Source organism: Phalangium opilio, unplaced genomic scaffold, assembly GCF_054372755.1.
Source record: "Phalangium opilio isolate 3A_F unplaced genomic scaffold, DU_Popi_V2 ptg000061l_1, whole genome shotgun sequence".
Lineage (NCBI taxonomy): Eukaryota > Metazoa > Arthropoda > Arachnida > Opiliones > Phalangiidae > Phalangium > Phalangium opilio.
This window is the reverse complement of record NW_028324178.1, coordinates 11,232,130-11,251,510: the sequence shown is the minus strand read 5'-3', so window position 1 is coordinate 11,251,510 and position 19,381 is coordinate 11,232,130. Positions and strand designations below refer to the sequence as shown.

The window sequence follows — 19,381 nt, the reverse complement described above, 5'->3', positions numbered from 1 at the left end:
TGCGAGTGGTCCCGGGTTAAAATCCCGGACGGACCCGAGTTTTTGAAGAGGTAATTTAGTGGCTATTTAAATGCAACTAACTACAGGGTAGGCCTATGAGTTGAGCATGTTTTATTTCATACATGGTCCGTTGGTCTAGGGGTATGATACTCGCTTAGGGTGCGAGTGGTTCCAGGTTCAAATCCCGGACGGACCCGAGTTTTTGCAGAGGTAATTTAGTGACTATTTAAATGCAACTAACTACAGGGTAGGCCTATGAGCTGAGCATGTTTTATTTCATACATGGTCCGTTGGTCTAGGGGTATGATACTCGCTTTGGGTGCGAGTGGTTCCGGGTTCAAATCCCGGACGGACCCGAGTTTTGCAGAAGTAAATTAGTGACTATTTAAATGCAACTAGTTAAATTGTAGGACTACGACTTGAGCATGTCTCGTTGTCATTCATGATCCGTTGGTCTAGGGGTATGATACTCGCTTAGGGTGCGAGTGGTCCCGGGTTCAAATCCCGGACTAACCCGAGTTTTGCAGAAGTAATTTGGTGACTATTTAAATGCAACTAGTTAAATTGTAGGACTACGAGTTGAGCATGTTTCTGTGTCATACATGGTCCGTTGGTCTAGGGGTATGATACTCGCTTAGGGTGCGAGTGGTCCCGGGTTCAAATCCCGGTTGGACCCGAGTTTTGCAGAAGTAATTTGGTGACTATTTAAATGCAACTAGTTATATTATAGGCCTACGAGTTGAGCATGTTTCAGTGTTATACATGGTCTGTTGGTCAAGGGGTATGATACTCACTTCGGGTGTGAGTGGTCCCGGGTTCAAATCCCGGACGGACCCGAGTTTTGCAGAAGTAATTTGGTGACTACTTAAATGCAACTAATTAAATTGTAGGCCTACGAGTTTAGCATGTCTCGCTGTCATACATGATCCGTTGCTTTTGGGGTATGTTACTCGCTTCGGGTGTGAGTGGTCCCGGGTTCAAATCCCGGACGGACCCGAGTTTTGCAGATGTAATTTGGTGACTATTTAAATGTAACTAGTTAAATAGTAGGACTACGAGTTGAGCATGTTTCAGTGTCATATTTCGTCCGTTGGTCTAGGGGTATGATACTCGCTTAGGTTGCGAGGGGTCCCGGGTTAAAATCCCGGACGGACCCGAGTTTTTCAGAAGTAATTTAGTGACTATTTAAATGCAACTAACTACAGGGTAGGCCTATGAGTTGAGCATGTTTTATTTCATACATGGTCCGTTGGTCTAGGGGTATGATACTCGCTTTGGGTGCAAGTGGTCCCGGGTTCAAATCCCGGACGGACCCGAGTTTTGCAGAAGTAATTTGGTGACTATTTAAATGTAACTAGTTAAATAGTAGGACTACGAGTTGAGCATGTTTCAGTGTCATATTTCGTCCGTTGGTCTAGGGGTATGATACTCGCTTAGGGTGAGAGAGGTCCCGGGTTCAAATCCCGGACGGACCCGAGTTTTGCAGAAGTAATTTGGTGACTATTTAAATGTAACTAGTTAAATAGTAGGACTACGAGTTGAGCATGTTTCAGTGTCATATTTCGTCCGTTGGTCTAGGGGTATGATACTCACTTCGGGTGTGAGTGGTCCCGGGTTCAAATCCCGGACGGACCCGAGTTTTGCAGAAGTAATTTGGTGACTACTTAAATGCAACTAATTAAATTGTAGGCCTACGAGTTTAGCATGTCTCGCTGTCATACATGATCCGTTGCTTTTGGGGTATGTTACTCGCTTCGGGTGTGAGTGGTCCCGGGTTCAAATCCCGGACGGACCCGAGTTTTGCAGATGTAATTTGGTGACTATTTAAATATAACTAGTTAAATAGTAGGACTACGAGTTGAGCATGTTTCAGTGTCATATTTCGTCCGTTGGTCTAGGGGTATGATACTCGCTTAGGGTGCGAGGGGTCCCGGGTTCAAATCCCGGACGGACCCGAGTTTTGCAGAAGTAGTTTGGTGACTATTTAAATGCAACTAGTTAAATTGTAGGACTACGAGTTGAGCATGTCTCGCTGTCATACATGATCCGTTGGTTTAGGGGTATGATACTCGCTTCGGGTGTGAGTGGTCCCGGGTTCAAATCCCGGACGGACCCGAGTTTTGCAGAAGAAATTTGGTGACTATTTAAATATAACTAGTTAAATAGTAGGACTACGAGTTGAGCATGTTTCAGTGTCATATTTCGTCCGTTGGTCTAGGGGTATGATACTCGCTTAGGTTGCGAGGGGTCCCGGGTTAAAATCCCGGACGGACCCGAGTTTTTCAGAAGTAATTTAGTGACTATTTAAATGCAACTAACTACAGGGTAGGCCTATGAGTTGAGCATGTTTTATTTCATACATGGTCCGTTGGTCTAGGGGTATGATACTCGCTTTGGGTGCGAGTGGTCCCGGGTTCAAATCCCGGACGGACCCGAGTTTTGCAGAAGTAATTTGGTGACTATTTAAATGTAACTAGTTAAATAGTAGGACTACGAGTTGAGCATGTTTCAGCGTCATATTTCGTCCGTTGGTCTAAGGGTATGATACTCGCTTAGGGTGCGAGGGGTCTCGGGTTCAAATCCCGGACGGACCCGAGTTTTACAGAAGTAGTTTGGTGACTATTTAAATGCAACTAGTTAAATTGTAGGACTACGAGTTGAGCATGTCTCGCTGTCATACATGATCCGTTGGTTTAGGGGTATGATACTCGCTTCGGATATGAGTGGTCCCGGGTTCAAATCCCGGACGGACCCGAGTTTTGCAGAAGTAATTTGGTGACTATTTAAATATAACTAGTTAAATAGTAGGACTACGAGTTGAGCATATTTCAGTGTCATATTTCGTCCGTTGGTCTAGGGGTATGATACTCGCTTAGGTTGCGAGAGGTCCCGGGTTCAAATCCCGGACGGACCCGAGTTTTGCAGAAGTAATTTGGTGACTATTTAAATGCAACTAGTTATATTATAGGCCTACGAGTTGAGCATGTTTCAGTGTTATACATGGTCTGTTGGTCTAGGGGTATGATACTCACTTCGGGTGTGAGTGGTCCCGGGTTCAAATCCCGGACGGACCCGAGTTTTGCAGAAGTAATTTGGTGACTACTTAAATATAACTAGTTAAATAGTAGGACTACGAGTTGAGCATGTTTCAGTGTCATATTTCGTCCGTTGGTATGATACTCGCTTAGGGTGCGAGGGGTCCCGGGTTAAAATCCCGGACGGACCCGAGTTTTTGCAGAAGTAATTTAGTGACTATTTAAATGCAACTAACTATAGGGTAGGCCTATGAGTTGAGCATGTTTTATTTCATACATGGTCCGTTGGTCTAGGGGTATGATACTCGCTTTGGGTGCGAGTGGTCCCGGGTTCAAATCCCGGATGGACCCGAGTTTTGCAGAAGTAATTTGGTGACTACTTAAATGCAACTAATTAAATTGTAGGCCTACGAGTTGAGCATGTCTTGCTGTCATACATGATCCGTTGGTTTAGGGGTATGATACTCGCTTCGGGTGTGAGTGGTCCCGGGTTCAAATCCCGGACGGACCCGAGTTTTGCAGAAGTAATTTGGTGACTATTTAAATATAACTAGTTAAATAGTAGGACTACGAGTTGAGCATGTTTCAGTGTCATATTTCGTCCGTTGGTCTAGGGGTATGATACTCGCTTAGGGTGCGAGGGGTCCCGGGTTCAAATCCCGGACGGACCCGAGTTTTGCAGAAGTAGTTTGGTGACTATTTAAATGCAACTAGTTAAATTGTAGGACTACGAGTTGAGCATGTCTCGCTGTCATACATGATCCGTTGGTTTAGGGGTATGATACTCGCTTCGGATATGAGTGGTCCCGGGTTCAAATCCCGGACGGACCCGAGTTTTGCAGAAGTAATTTGGTGACTATTTAAATATAACTAGTTAAATAGTAGGACTACGAGTTGAGCATGTTTCAGTGTCATATTTCGTCCGTTGGTCTAGGGGTATGATACTCGCTTAGGTTGCGAGGGGTCCCGGGTTAAAATCCCGGACGGACCCGAGTTTTTCAGAAGTAATTTAGTGACTATTTAAATGCAACTAACTACAGGGTAGGCCTATGAGTTGAGCATGTTTTATTTCATACATGGTCCGTTGGTCTAGGGGTATGATACTCGCTTTGGGTGCGAGTGGTCCCGGGTTCAAATCCCGGACGGACCCGAGTTTTGCAGAAGTAATTTGGTGACTATTTAAATGCAACGAGTTAAATTGTAGGACTACGAGTTGAGCATGTTTCAGTGTCATATTTCGTCCGTTGTTCTAGGGGTATGATACTCGCTTAGGGTGCGAGGGGTCCCGGGTTAAAATCTCGGACGGACCCGAGTTTTTCAGAAGTAATTTAGTGACTATTTAAATGCAACTAACTACAGGGTAGGCGTATGAGTTGAGCATGTTTTATTTCATACATGGTCCGTTGGTCTAGGGGTATGTTACTCGCTTTGGGTGCGAGTGGTCCCGGGTTCAAATCCCGGACGGACCCGAGTTTTGCAGAAGTAATTTGGTGACTATTTAAATGTAACTAGTTAAATAGTAGGACTACGAGTTGAGCATGTTTCAGCGTCATATTTCGTCCGTTGGTCTAAGGGTATGATACTCGCTTAGGGTGCGAGGGGTCCCGGGTTCAAATCCCGGACGGACCCGAGTTTTACAGAAGTAATTTGGTGACTATTTAAATGCAACTAGTTAAATTGTAGGACTACGAGTTGAGCATGTCTCGCTGTCATACATGATCCGTTGGTTTAGGGGTATGATACTCGCTTCGGGTGTGAGTGGTCCCGGGTTCAAATCCCGGACGGACCCGAGTTTTGCAGAAGTAATTTGGTGACTATTTAAATATAACTAGTTAAATAGTAGGAACACGAGTTGAGCATGTTTCAGTGTCATATTTCGTCCGTTGGTCTAGGGGTATGATACTCGCTTAGGTTGCGAGGGGTCCCGGGTTAAAATCCCGGACGGACCCGAGTTTTTCAGAAGTAATTTAGTGACTATTTAAATGCAACTAACTACAGGGTAGGCCTATGAGTTGAGCATGTTTTATTTCATACATGGTCCGTTGGTCTAGGGGTATGATACTCGCTTTGGGTGCGAGTGGTCCCGGGTTCAAATCCCGGACGGACCCGAGTTTTGCAGAAGTAATTTGGTGACTATTTAAATGCAACGAGTTAAATTGTAGGACTACGAGTTGAGCATGTTTCAGTGTCATATTTCGTCCGTTGTTCTAGGGGTATGATACTCGCTTAGGGTGCGAGGGGTCCCGGGTTCAAATCCTGGACGGACACGAGTTTTTGCAGAAGTAATTTGGTGACTATTTAAATGCAACTAGTTATATTGTAGGCCTACGAGTGTAGCATGTTTCAGTGTCATACATGGTCCGTTGGTCTAGGGGAATGATACTCGCTTCGGGTGTGAGTGGTCCCGGGTTCAAATCCCGGACGGACCCGAGTTTTGCAGAAGTAATTTGGTGACTATTTAAATGCAACTAATTAAATTGTAGGCCTACTAGTTTAGCATGTCTCGCTGTCATACATGATCCGCTGCTTTTGGGGTATGTTACTCGCTTCGGGTGTGAGGTGTGCCGGGTTCAAATCCCGGACGGACCCGAGTTTTGCAGAAGTAATTTGGTGACTATTTAAATGTAACTAGTTAAATAGTAGGACTACGAGTTGAGCATGTTTCAGTGTCATATTTCGTCCGTTGGTTTAGGGGTATGATACTCGCTTCGGGTGTGAGTGGTCCCGGGTTCAAATCCCGGACGGACCCGAGTTTTGCAGAATTAATTTGGTGACTATTTAAATGCAACGAGTTAAATCGTAGGCCTACGAGTGTAGCATGTTTCAGTGTCATACATGGTCCGTTGGTCAAAGACCCATTCACACCACTCTTGATTCCTGCATCTGAAATAGCTTTGCTTTTCTTTGTTTCAGATTTTAGGATAGTAATCTTTCAGTGACCATTTTTAAAGATGGGGTCGATAACTTAGACTTGGAAATAGTTATTTTTATGGTGTTTAATACGTTCGTGAAAATCATCTACTCAGTAAAGAAATATCGAAATAGTTTATATATCGGTAATATATTTGGCATTTCAAGCAGTCATTTTCCAAGATGGCGCCCAAATTATCAGCAACACGTCTACAATATTCAAGTGTGATGTTTAGACGGTCTTATTCAGGAAGAGGGTTTTCAAGTTAGGAACACCTTGATCCGGGGTGCTCTAGCTACTATCTCAGGGGATAATCTTTCTAGTCACGCTGTGGGGGGCTTCTCGGAATGTTTTTCCTCCGGAAGAGTATGTAGGTTTTGCATGGTGAAAAAGGCTCAAATATCGACATTATTCGATGAAAAAGGCATGAATTTAAGAACGCAAGCAATACATGACAATCATTTAGAGGCAATAATGCAAAATCCAGATAATTCAGGAATATACGGTGTAAACGGGCCGTCTGCATTTTCTGTTTTACGTGGTTTCAAAGTAACGGAGGCCCTTCCACCTGATATTTCGCACGATTTTTTTGAAGGAGTTGTGCCAAACATTTTAAAATTAACTATATGTCATATGGTTAAAAACGGTTTTTGTTCCTTAGAACATATAAATTGTACAATCCAAAATTTTAAATATGGCGACCTACACGTTAAAGACAAAAGTGTCCTAATTACGATTACGATAAGTGTACTGACGGAAAGGGATGGAATTTAGTTGGCACGGCCGCTCAAAAAATGTGTCTTTTGCATTTTCTCCCATTGATGTTTGGTTCTCTTATGCCAGCATATGACAATCACTGGCAATTGGTTCTTATTCTAGCAGATATTAAAGAAATTATTACGCCACCATTCATTGATAAAACGTGGTTGCCTCATCTATATGATATTATCATAGACCTTAATGAATATTTAAAAGAGATACCAAATGCACGATTTACACCGAAATTTCATTATTTGACTCATTATGCAAGACTGATTTTGCTTTACGGTCCATTAGTATGCCTCTGGTGCATGCGTTATGAAGCAAAGCATCAGTATTTCAAAATCATTGCTGTTTAGCCTAGATAGCATTCTTATCTAATGCTTTTTCTTTCATAGGTATGGAAGTTAGAGCTTGCCTACTCCTACTTCCCTGTGCTTTAGGAGAATCCATGCAACATTTCTTCACAACAAGGGTGAGAATGTTAATAAAATGAAGAATAATATATATACGTTGCCTAATTTTTAGTTTCCTGAAAAACCAACACCAACGCTATGTTTTTAAATCTCGGGTGTTTTAACATCATTAGTTGATCTACAAATTGAGAATGAAATATTTGAAGTTTATTCTGTGGAGTATGGTATAACTTCTATGCTCGCCGGGTACTTTGCATTCCAGCTACATTACCCTAAAAGCCTTAAAAAGACTTATGAATATTTACAAAAGATAGTTTTCAAGATAAATCCTGAAAAGGTTTCAACTTCTATTATTAATTTTGTTAATGAAATGCCTTAGTGGAAATCGAGAAAATAAAAACCGGATTGAATATTTGAATTGTTTCCGAGACTGATTAGATAGTTTGTTAATTCATAGAACAGTGACTCAGTGCTTTCAAATTAGGCTTAATTTACATTCGTTCTGTAACGCTTGATATTGATCCTATATCGGCTTGATATTAGTTTAATGCCGGATAGATATTAGTCCGATACCGGATAGATATTAGTCCGATACCGGATAGATATTAGTCCGATGCCGGATAGATATTAGTCCGATGCCGGATAGATATTAGTCCGATGCCGGATAGATATTAGTCCGATACCGGATAGATATTAGTCCGATACCGGATAGATATTAGTCCGATACCGGATAGATATTAGTCCGATTCCGGATAGATATTAGTCCGATACCAGATAGATATTAGTCCGATACCGGATAGATATTAGTCCGATGCCGGATAGATATTAGTCCGATGCCGGATAGAAATTAGTCCGATACCGGATAGATATTAGTCCGATACCGGATAGATATTAGTCCGATACCGGATAGATATTAGTCCGATACGGATAGATATTAGTCCGATACCGGATAGATATTAGTCCGATACCGGATAGATATTAGTCCGATACCGGATAGATATTAGTCCGATGCCGGATAGATATTAGTCCGATGCCGGATAGATATTAGTCCGATACCGGATAGATATTATTCCGATACCGGATAGATATTAGTCCGATACCGGATAGATATTAGTCCGATACCGGATAGATATTAGTCCGATTCCGGATCCATGTAAGTCCAATAACGGATGCATACAAGTCCAATAACGGATGCATACAAGTCCAATAACGGATGCACACAAGAACAATAACGGATGCATACAAGTCCAATAACGGATGCATACAAGTCCAATAACGGATGCATACAAGTCCAATAACGGATGCATACAAGTCCAATAACGGATGCACACAAGTCCAATAACGGATGCATACAAGTCCAATAACGGATGCATACAAGTCCAATAACGGATACATACAAGTCCAATAACGGATACATACAAGTCCAATAACGGATACATACAAGTCCAATAACGAATACATACAAGTTCAATAACGGATACATACAAGTCCAATAACGGATACATACAAGTCTAATAACGGATACATATTAGTCCAATACTGGATATTTATTAGTCCAATACTGGATATATATTAGTCCAATACTGGATATATATTAGTCCAATACTGGTGAGATATTAGTCCAATATTAGGAGGGTGCGATACCAATGTCGGCGTGAAATTAAATCGAAAATGTGTTTGATATTGGTCCAATATGAGATTGATATTAGTCCAATATGAGCTTAATATTAGTCCAATATGAGCTTGATATTAGTCCAAAATGAGCTTGATATTAGTCCAAAATGAGCTTGATATTAGTCCAATATGAGCTGGATAGCAGTGCAATATGAGCTTGATATTTGTCCAATATGAGCTTGATAGTAGTGCAATATGAGCTTGATATTAGTCCAATATGAGCTTGATAGTAGTGCAATATGAGCTTGATATTAGTCCAATATGAGCTGGATATTAGTCCAATATGAGCTGGATATTAGTCCAATATGAGCTTGATATTAGTCCAATATGAGCTTGATATTAGTCCAATATGAGCTTTGCAAAGAGTATGGACATTCTAAAGGGAATGTTAAGCGTCCGGATTCCTACAAAAATGAACCCGTAGTAAACCCTAAAATTAATGCTACGTATCAGGTTGTTTCATGTTCTGCCTGAGATGTACGAATAGTTTCATATTTCCTTTAGATTGATTCATGACTAGGTAAAATCATCGGCCCTCGAGAAAGTTTAAGGTTTACGTTGGTTTACGTTGGTTTAAAGTTCATTTCGGAGTTGTCTTGGCAATAGCTGTGAAAAGGGAGCAGAGGGAGGGTTGTAAAGCCTTGCTATTGCTACGAGAAGAAAAAAATCATGAGTCTTGCATTAATCAAAGGATTTCTAAGAGGAAGGTTTACAGTAACATGTACCTTTCAGGCCCTAGCCTCTTTTGGAAATAACAGAGTCAAAACCAGGCCCGGTGGGATAATCTTTTTTGGTCAAAGTCGTGAAACGTTACCAAATGCTCCAAATGGCAAGTTGAACAAAATTCGGAGAATATTGTTGAAAGCAACATTTTCCATCTTCCACTGGAAAACGAGATACAATTTGTAATGATATCCAGCGGGAACAACGTATTGCTGTCTTTTCAAAGGTGATTACAAAGATGGTTGACCAATTAACATTACAACTACCGTATTAAGTTTCGGAAATCAACATGCCATTTTGAACGAGATACATTTTTAAACTAAAGGGGCGTTTATTCATAAAGGTGAATTGTTGGCCGAGGAACATTATGTAAAATTTGTGAGGAAAGAGAACGGCTGGTACGAAGTCAGTGACGCAATGATTAGAAAAAGAGAACTGTTCGTCAGTGGACTGCACTTAGAAATAGTACAGACATTTTAAAGGGAATGTAAAGTCCAGGAATCCTTATAAAATTTAACCCGGAGGAAACCCTAAAATTAATGCTACCTGCCGAAGATGTACGAACAGTTTCATATTCCCTTTAAAATATATTTGTCTATTTAGATGATCTTATTGTTACTTCCCGTACTTGGAAATAGCACCTTAATGCATTAGAATATGTTTTTAGATAAGGCTGTTATTACTCTAAACTTAACGAAGTGTCACTTTGCTAAACCATCCACTTTAATTCTAGGTCATGTTATAGATGGCACGGGTATACATGTAAACCCGGCTAAAACCATAGCTATTGAGCAGTTTCCTAGACCAACAGATGTTTAGTCTCTGTCGTGTTTCTTAGGCTTTACGGGATGGCATAGTAGGTTTGTACCCCATTATGCGGAGATAGTAGCTCCTTTATACCGTCGCTTTTTACCTCTCCGAGTGACGTATGTCACGGAGAGGTTCTAATTTCGACGTCTCTGTGTGTCTGTCTGTCTGTCTGTTGTTACACCCACGTGACCGCGTTCGCAGTTTGCAAATCGGAGCAAACGTGTTCTCAATTTCCGGAAATTTCGAAAATTGTATCACACTTACAGGCTATTACTCCATTGCCTGTCTAACATCACCAGCCTCTGGTCTTTGTCCATCCCACATGGACACCAGTCTGCACACACTGGCTTCTAAACACCACCCTCTTGTGGTCTTTGTACATCCCACATTTACACCAGTCTGTACACACTGGCTTCTAATCACTACCATCTTCTGGTCTTTGTCCATCCCACATGGACACCAGTCTGTACACCTGGCTTCCAATGAGATCCCCACCATCTTCTAGCCTTTGTCCATCCCACATGGACCCCAGTCTGTACACACTGGTTTCTACACACCACCAACTTCTGGTCATTGTTTTTGTCCATCCCACATGGACACCAGTCTGCACACCTGGCTTCTACTCCATCATCATCGTTAAGGTTAAGACATACGCGGCGATCGGCCAGGGTTACGAGAAACGTCCGGCCTCCGTAAGGTGGGGCTTCCACCAAAGGTTCACGCAATTGCGCTGTTCTTATCGATAGCTGCTTTTCGAAACCTTTATATACTACCTATTTTAGTAAGGCGAAGCAACCGGCGTATGCTTCATTTCAAACGCCAATATTAGTCAAGTCTCTCAAGAATGTTTAATTGTTCTTTTTTAAAACGATGTAACGTTCAATAAGGCGAATAACTAACGAAGAAAATATTAAATATTAATTATATTTATTTTAATATTTAAGATAATCTTGTTTCTCAATTCAAAATTAATACGGAAAGAGTTAAAAAGCAGTCTATGTTTTTGTCTGTGTGTGTCCGTCCGTTGTTACAGTAGTGCGCTGCGTTAAAAGTTCGTTTTGTTTTGATGTGTAAAGAAATCCTACAGAACCATAATATTCCCTTTATCCTTAATATAAAGTGAATATGTGGAAATATTTTTCGTAATTATGATGCATTTAGTACTTTTGTAGCTATAAAGCTCTATTTCATTTTGATATTCCAAAGATTTTTTTAATATTATTATTTAAAATGGATGTTTATATATTACTTAAGCTATACTACATCTGTTTATAGCACAATCCTTTCTAAAGTGAATTCAAACACGACGCTACTATGTTAGTCAAATGAAGTTTTATTTGTCAATAGGCCTAGTGAACCAAAAAGTAAACGCTTGGGTTTGGTTTTCGTTTCTGTAATGCAGAGACATTAACGGTTCAGAGTGAGCCGATGCCGAAAGTTAAATACACTTTTAAATAATTAGGCTTAGATTTTATAATCATGGTGGAAATCTGGGCCGCGTTCAGCAGAGCCCAGCGCTTTTAGCAGTGTCCTGCATAACGGGATTTTGTTTTTGAGTTTTGACGTCACGGTGTTTAGCGCTGAGCTAGCGCGGTCTTCAAAGAAAATAGTCGGCTTTTTGGATAACGTGACGTAAAACGCGTAGTTCTCAGCTTCGCGAAAAAACCATGGAGGAATTAATACAAATAGCTCTATGGGACTATAGCTATTTAATTGGCGTGAAACCAGTTGATCACGCGAGAATTTTAAGAGATATGTTAGTTTCTAATTTTAATTATAAAAGTTGTTATCTATCTCTATAAATATGTTATCATACAATTTATAAAACGCCGATGACTGGAGAAAAGCTATGACGACAGAGCTCACGGGTAATCATTTCCAAAATCCGCTGTCTTTTTTGGTGAGCTCTGCTGAACGCAGCCCAGACCAGTGAAAGGTCTGATCGTAATAAGATAATAGCTTCGTGTTTTCATGCTTTTTATGGTACGCATTTACTTTCAGCAAAGAAAATATACGCTCCAGGAATGGAAGGTATGTCTGGGGGTTGGGTTAACCAAGGAATTTCCGGTCTATGCTATTTCAATGTAGCCAGAAATACCTCGGTCAACCGAGCCTGCCTTTGGAGCGTACTAGGAGGGGCCAGACAAAAATTTACACTAGAGGAAGCTACACTTTAAGCACAAATAAGCTTTGGTGTTATGTAACGTTAACAGTCATGTTGACAAAATAAGAAAATCGTTGAGGTGAAACGAGAGGATAGTGTTTACATGGCAACCCTGTTGTGAATATGGCTTTGAACATAGAGGGCATACAGTTGAGGAGTAGAAAATTGGGCCTTTACAAACACGTAAAGGTAATATCCCTCCAAAGTTTTATCTCTTTATTTCCCGTTTTTCCCCCATCGGATGATTTTAATGTGTACAAGTATATCATTATTGGATGTAAAATGTCGTCTGATTTACAGTATATTTGCTATGCTTTGTATACTGCTTTAATATTTCATAAATTTTAACTTAAGAAACATTTCCGTATCTGGGTAAATAAGTTTGTAAGTAGTCGTCTTGACTCGGAGAGGTAATATTTTGGTTTTCCCAACTTGTAAAAAAAATAATTATTATTTTTTTATTTTTAACAACAATCCAAAATTTATAAAAAAATTACAAATATATACATATTTAAGATAATTAAATTACAGATCCAAATTTTACACCGAAGATAAGAAAGGGAAAACCGAGATATGCATTTTAAATATCGTTAACTTTAAAATGTCCCAACGAGTATGCTGACACACCGTCGATGATGTAACGCTTATCATCGCACGGGTTTAGTGCAAGCTTTTTCTGCGTTACCGAGAGCAGTTCGTGTTTCTGGCTGACAATCCTCTTCATCTCTTCCACGGTTGCGTTAAAGTAAGCATTCCTTGTAATCAGCGTGACGTATCTTCTTTTCACCACAGGACGACAAACCCCCTTCGCTGTTTTCTTCTCCCTCTTAGACGACAGGATGGAGTACATCTTTGGACGGAGTCCACAGAACTCCTGGATTTGCAACCCATTTAGCCCATCCTTGAACTTCCCAAGAACCTTCTTGTTCTCCTCGCTGAAGAGTGGATGGTCCTTGGGGTAGTCGGAAAAGTCGTACATGTCCTTCTTCTCGGCAAAGTCCCGAGGAAGGTCGTCGATGAAGATATGGTAGGTCAAGGAATCGGTATCGGTGAAGAGAAGTTTGGCGGCCTCGCCATATTAAGCACGCACTGTGTTGTAATGAAAATCATACATAACCAGTTTCGACAAGTCTAAAATGGTGAAGCCTGTGTAAATGGGTCGGTCTAAAGTCAGGGATTTCTTGAGTCGGTGAATTCCAACTAGGTCGTTCTTGAAGATGGTAAACCTCTCAAAAGTGGGGGAATTCGCCTTTTTGGTGGCCCTCTCCCGGGTCTGAACAAGATCAAAGTTTATTCGGTTCCTCAGGTTCTCCATTGTTTTTCCAAAAACAGAGTTGTTGCACAGTTTGAAAAAGTCCTTCTCAAACGCGTTAGCAGCCATCTTCAGCTTCTCTGTGTTAAACTCGATAAAGGGTTTTAACCAAGCTCCTTGTTCAAAGGTGAGAATACGGTGAACCTTCACAAGTTTCATACCCTTAGCGAGGTAGAACTTGAGATTCCGGTAATTGAGCACGTATTTTCTCTGTTATAAAGCGTGGGAACTAATTTGGGATGACTATCTTTAATCTTAAGTTTTAGTTTGTTCAATTGATCTATTGAATATGGAGATAGTTCGCCGGCGGTAATAACACGCCTTTCAGGGGCGAGGGAGAGACAATTATGTTCTACGTGTAAACTTTCCGGATATTCAAGATCAACCTCTAGAATGAAACCCTGAGTGTCGTCGTCGGGGTGATTAAGAACAATTTCTCTAGTGAAATCCTGACGTGGCTGCAACCATCGGAAACCCCTCATAGGTAAATGGTCACACATTACTGTGCCATAAAAATTGTTACAGTCGAGGTAGGTGATGTAGGAGCTAGGTTTTGTAGCATCATAGGTTTGAGGAAGGTGTTTGTTATTTGCCTCGGCAAACCTGTGAGTTATCAGAGAAACACCTCCCCTAATTCCCTTCTCGATAAAAAGGTGAATATCGGGGTCTATTAAAAGTTCTAGTTTAACCCCAGTCATGCGTAAAGCGCTCTGCCAAGCAAAACCGGGACCGGTAAAAACATGGGCGCAGTCTAATTTATAATATTCTAGGCAAATGGCTCTGAAGTTTTCGAAGACGTCCGCCAATAGCAATACGTCAGTCTTTACGTATAGATCATGGTACTCACTGAGGTTAGCGACTCTGAATTTTTCCCAAAACTGTTTGAGCCTGAGAATAATCATCGTCACTAACCTTTTCATCGGTCAGAGAGTTGAAAAAGGCCTCCTTGGGTGGTAATTCAGTCTCGTAGAACTTCTCCTTACAGTCGAAATAATCGTACGGGTAAACTTGCTTCCTCAGTAAATACATCACTTCGTCCGGTTTGAAGACAGTTTAGGCTTTAAACTTGTCCGCACCTCCCTTGGCCAAGTTGGAGACGAGGGAGCCAAGCGAGGCAGGCATAAACCTGATAGTCTAGAAACCGTAGATTACCCAAGGAAAATGAGATGTAAGTTTCGGAATTGGTTGGGATACACCTAATTTGCTCTCTCTTAAAAAGCTCGATTTTGTCCATTATAAGATGGGCGTCGTAGCGGGAGAGGTAGTGCATGAACACCGGAACGAATTTCAACGTCTTTAACTTCAAGTTACAGGAACTGTGAGCCGCTCCCCTGTAGGCTCCGTCCGTGTGATCGTTGTCTCGAACTTTGCAGTCATTGGGAGTGAACGCATTCCCGCAAAGATGAAAATTCCGCCATCTCAGAGATAGATAGATTCATGGGTATGACAGCTTTAATTTTCTCCTGGATGATAGAATCCTAAAGAAGAAGGTTCCGCAAAAAACTTTCCGCAGCATCCATCCCTCTATACGTCACAGGTTTTGATACTGAACCATCTTGTCCAACGATGACGTAGCTGAACCCGCAGGCAATGTGCTGCGAATTTTTCGTGGTAGAGGCAGGGAGGAGGAATGTTGTAAAGGAGTGGTCTACGCCATAGAGATACATAGAGTCACAATTCATATCGCGGAATAGAAGCCGCTATATCAGTGGCGTCACGTGTTTTATGAAGGGTAGGGAAGAAACGCTAATGAGACACCTACCGGCGGCGGCGATAACTAAAATATTTGCTCAGCCTTTTATAGCTGATTCTGATTGGCTCATTGGGTAAATGGTTTACAAACACGTGGGAAAAAAACTTAGGGGCTAAACAAACTTATAGCGTTTTCCTTTGGGTCCTCGCGGAGCGCTCCCATGGAGGAATAAAACTAGGAGATACTATTCTTCAAAAACATTCTTTAACGAAGCTGGAAACTACTACTACCATTTTTATTGCTCCTTGGGAGCGCTCCGCGAGGACACAAAGGAAAACGCTATAAAATTAAGTAATAATTATTTCGAATAAAATATAATGACGATATAAATAAAGTTTAGGAATGTGTAATTATTAGTGGTCAAGACGAAAATTAACGGTAAGCAAATGATTTTAATAATTTTTCTCCATAGATAAAAATAGGAGTTATTTATTTTCTTTTGAAAGGTGTGATTTTTTTTTAACTTATTGCCCTTGAAAGAGAATTAATTTGGTAAGCTTTTTTCTCACTGCGTCTTTTTTGAGTTCATTGTTTATATCTTTACTGATTTTGTGTAAACGAATCTTCAATTAAATTTTGACGATCCGTTTTAACAAAGCATTCACATGATGCTGCGAACCTAGTTCATCATCGAACATATGTTCAGACAAAGATGGAAATACATCAGTATTGAGAAGCTGCCTTAAAACCAAACACTCAATCTTCAAATCTATGTTCTTGGCAGAGGTGTTTATCGGCCCACAATATCTTAAAGCCTTCTCGGTTAAACCGCAAATCTTTACTACACTGTCGGACGGATGGCGAAGTCCTCCGTTGTCTTTCAAATGTAGGAAAAGTTCGTTTGGGTGTTTCTCATAGTTTTCATTTGAAAAATTAGAATGTCTTTCAGTTTCGAGCAAAGCGGCTACGCATTTCTGGCATTTAAGTTCTTTTTGAAGTTTTTTTACCACATAACCACTCATATAATAAATTATATTTTCTCTGAAAATGTTAGATGATGATGACGTTTCATCATTATGAAAGATAATAAAGTTGTCAATGTCATCTAAATCAAAAGAGTCTTGCTGAGCTTCAGCTATGTTGGTTTCTGTGATTGGACCCAAGAACTCGCATAGATTTGGGACGTGAGTATTGTCTAAAGCAATGACATTTCCACTTCTTGACGTTTCAATTTTTGTCACAAGTTTGTTTTTGTATGCTGCGGTGAATTGTCGACAGCTTGGATTGTTGTTCCAGCCTCCTCTCTGACGGATTGTATTAAAATATAACTCTAGATGGTCTTGTGACAGTTTGTACGTCAAAAGGTACCTTTAAAATTAACAAATAGTTTGACATTGATCATGAGAGCTTTAGTTTATTTAACATTATACTTCAGTGGTGCGTCATTGGGAGCAACATATTTCTCCGCAATATCCAACACACTGTGAATGGAGAGTGTGAATCCCAAAATGGCTGTTTTTCTTGGACTTTCTAGAATTAAGTTGCCTTCTATATCTGTCAAATTTAACAACAGTTCCTTCGTCTTTAATAGATCCCTTTTGGTAATATCTAGGTTGGAAGGTCGGATTGCTGCCTTAAAACCTTTAGCCATTGGGTTTTTTGAGTTTAAAACATCAAACAATCTATACAAGACAAAGTGAAGTTGCATCTCAAAGTTTTCAAGACTGGACAATGAAGTGTAAGTAGTACCTATCAATGGATGATATAAATCTTGATGTTGGGGCACTGCCTTGGTATACTGGATCCCCTCCCTCCTTCAGAAACTCAATTCCCTTTGCTACGGAGCTACTTATGGTTTGCGCTGCTAAGTTCACTTTCATTTTTTGACTCTTGAAATTAATATGGAATTTGGAAAGCTTGTTTGCCAAGGTTAAACCCTCGTATGCTTGGTAGGCATGTAGGGTGGCTACGTAACCCCAGTCAATTCGCTAAGTAATTATGCAGATTATTAGCAAAAATGAAAAACCATTTAGAAAGTGTTAGTTTTGTGTACTTCAGCCGTGCGTTGGTCAATTAAAACACCATAATTCTCCCACAAATTTCTCAACAGTTTTAGCATGTGGCATGCATCGAGAAGAAATTGTACTCTTTCATGGGATCCGCTGGAAGGGGACAAATAACATAGTTGGGAATAGTTTATGTCTGAAGCGAAAACTAAAGAAAATAGGACCATATCAATTTTACCTGGGTTTGGGAAACTGCTCTGTACGGCGTCTTTTGTGATGGTTACCCCAAGTAACTGAGCCATTGTGATATTGCTTTTTAGTCCATCGCACACAAGAGCAATACATTTGGCACCAGTTTTGTGTACATTGAAAAGACACTCAGTTACGAGAGTTTAAAGCAAAGAGCTAGGGGTTCTGTGAACGAGGAAATAGCCGACTGGCACTTTCCAATGGCCATTTATTGCTACAGCCATGAAAACTAAGGCCGATGTAGCAATCTCGTCAGAATCTTGGGCATTGTGGCCTAACCCCAAGTTTACGTAACCGGAGAACTCTTTCCCTGTCCATTCTGTACGTTTTTGATGGACATTTCATCCAAGGATAACGCTATTAATAGCGGGTGTTTTGATTTTAGCACCTCATTTTTGATGTATGCAAAGCTTTCAGCAGTGAAACCAGGTTGGCCATCAATTTTATTTACCCATTCGCGTAAAGTGTTTGGCTGGGGCAAACAAAGCGTTTTCCTCAAATATTCATACGCTTTGGGCGAATAAAAGTGGACCGTCAAGGCAAAGCTTTGAATTAACTGAGGGTATTTTTGTTTTGTTGGATTTTTCACTCCTGAATGTCGTAAAAGTTTGAACATTTCTTTCGCAGTTGGTCCAAAGCGCTCTTGAATATCCATCGCATTTTCTTCTAAAAGAAGATTTTGCTTCCTCATTTCACGAAGAGCGTCATTGAGGCAAGAAAGTTTTAAATTCTTTCGCCGTCGTGTTTGGTGAGCGAGCTTGAGCTTTTTTCGAAGAGTTTTGTTTTTGTATTTTTCTTTTTGTAGTGCATATTGAAGCGTGTTTTTTCTGTTTGTAGTGCATATTGAAGCGCCATCAAATGCATGGATGTTTGACTGGATTTCTGTTTAGTGGAAAGTAAATTTCACGACGAAGAATTTAATATTGTTAGGTATGTTTTAGATAATTGATTTTTCAAACCTCGCGTGTTTCTTTTTTTTTATGAACTGATGGCGAATCACAGGTACTGTGCCTCCTGAAATATGTCTTAAAAACCGCGGGAAAAAAACCTACTGTATGCAATGATATCGTAATTATTACTCGTAGCTCAGCCACCTACATGATCATATTAGTTTTGTATTTGTGTTATGTCTTGGTAATCATGAACCCCATCAGGTTTTTGTACATCCATGGTGTTTCCTAGGTCATCAGTTGTTGGATTACCTTCTCCCACATCATCGATCATTTCACTTGATTCAGCCTCAATTAATGCATTGTGGTCAAAAATCTCCGCAGACTTCCCATTGCAAATAATATATTATTAACCAAGTTGGGTCTTTATTATTATTATTTTAATTATATTATTATTTTTCAAGATATGTACTTCGACGTTGTGGACGGCTGATGTACAGACTTCTACTTCGTGGGCAAAGAACAGAAAATCTGGAATCGATGATGAAGACTCTGTTGCGCGATGTTGGGTGGGTATTGTACTAGGCAATGCACTGTCAATGTGTGGTTTCTGCGAATCTCTCGCGACCGATTTGCCATAGGTGCGCTATTATGTTACATACTAAGTACTGACATTCCGAACTTAATATGTTATTCAATTGTTATGTATACTTGTGAACCGGCTTCATTAAATCTTAAA

At 40.5% G+C, this 19,381-nt stretch overlaps 1 long non-coding RNA gene and 15 other non-coding genes across 16 annotated transcripts; all 16 read left to right on the top strand.

Annotated features, from left to right (window-relative positions):
- Positions 1–124: 124 nt before the first annotated feature.
- TRNAP-AGG (transfer RNA proline (anticodon AGG)) lies at positions 125–196 on the top strand. The gene has a single exon. It is a non-coding gene; the product is annotated as a tRNA-Pro (tRNA).
- Positions 197–284: 88 nt separating this feature from the next.
- Positions 285–356, top strand: TRNAP-UGG (transfer RNA proline (anticodon UGG)). The gene has a single exon. It is a non-coding gene; the product is annotated as a tRNA-Pro (tRNA).
- A 248-nt stretch (positions 357–604) lies between these two features.
- TRNAP-AGG (transfer RNA proline (anticodon AGG)) lies at positions 605–676 on the top strand. The gene has a single exon. It is a non-coding gene; the product is annotated as a tRNA-Pro (tRNA).
- A 567-nt stretch (positions 677–1,243) lies between these two features.
- Positions 1,244–1,315, top strand: TRNAP-UGG (transfer RNA proline (anticodon UGG)). The gene has a single exon. It is a non-coding gene; the product is annotated as a tRNA-Pro (tRNA).
- Positions 1,316–1,563: 248 nt separating this feature from the next.
- On the top strand, positions 1,564–1,637 carry TRNAP-CGG (transfer RNA proline (anticodon CGG)). The gene has a single exon. It is a non-coding gene; the product is annotated as a tRNA-Pro (tRNA).
- A 246-nt stretch (positions 1,638–1,883) lies between these two features.
- Positions 1,884–1,957, top strand: TRNAP-AGG (transfer RNA proline (anticodon AGG)). The gene has a single exon. It is a non-coding gene; the product is annotated as a tRNA-Pro (tRNA).
- A 405-nt stretch (positions 1,958–2,362) lies between these two features.
- Positions 2,363–2,434, top strand: TRNAP-UGG (transfer RNA proline (anticodon UGG)). Its single transcript has one exon. It is a non-coding gene; the product is annotated as a tRNA-Pro (tRNA).
- A 408-nt stretch (positions 2,435–2,842) lies between these two features.
- Positions 2,843–2,916, top strand: TRNAP-AGG (transfer RNA proline (anticodon AGG)). Its single transcript has one exon. It is a non-coding gene; the product is annotated as a tRNA-Pro (tRNA).
- Positions 2,917–3,002: 86 nt separating this feature from the next.
- TRNAP-CGG (transfer RNA proline (anticodon CGG)) lies at positions 3,003–3,074 on the top strand. The gene has a single exon. It is a non-coding gene; the product is annotated as a tRNA-Pro (tRNA).
- A 240-nt stretch (positions 3,075–3,314) lies between these two features.
- Positions 3,315–3,386, top strand: TRNAP-UGG (transfer RNA proline (anticodon UGG)). The gene has a single exon. It is a non-coding gene; the product is annotated as a tRNA-Pro (tRNA).
- Positions 3,387–3,634: 248 nt separating this feature from the next.
- Positions 3,635–3,708, top strand: TRNAP-AGG (transfer RNA proline (anticodon AGG)). The gene has a single exon. It is a non-coding gene; the product is annotated as a tRNA-Pro (tRNA).
- Positions 3,709–4,113: 405 nt separating this feature from the next.
- On the top strand, positions 4,114–4,185 carry TRNAP-UGG (transfer RNA proline (anticodon UGG)). The gene has a single exon. It is a non-coding gene; the product is annotated as a tRNA-Pro (tRNA).
- Positions 4,186–4,592: 407 nt separating this feature from the next.
- On the top strand, positions 4,593–4,666 carry TRNAP-AGG (transfer RNA proline (anticodon AGG)). The gene has a single exon. It is a non-coding gene; the product is annotated as a tRNA-Pro (tRNA).
- A 405-nt stretch (positions 4,667–5,071) lies between these two features.
- TRNAP-UGG (transfer RNA proline (anticodon UGG)) lies at positions 5,072–5,143 on the top strand. Its single transcript has one exon. It is a non-coding gene; the product is annotated as a tRNA-Pro (tRNA).
- Positions 5,144–5,392: 249 nt separating this feature from the next.
- On the top strand, positions 5,393–5,464 carry TRNAP-CGG (transfer RNA proline (anticodon CGG)). Its single transcript has one exon. It is a non-coding gene; the product is annotated as a tRNA-Pro (tRNA).
- A 12,454-nt stretch (positions 5,465–17,918) lies between these two features.
- LOC149665123 (uncharacterized) lies at positions 17,919–19,381 on the top strand. The gene is made up of 4 exons (XR_016368470.1): positions 17,919–18,073; positions 18,138–18,314; positions 18,380–18,464; positions 18,590–19,381. It is a non-coding gene; the product is annotated as an uncharacterized LOC149665123 (long non-coding RNA).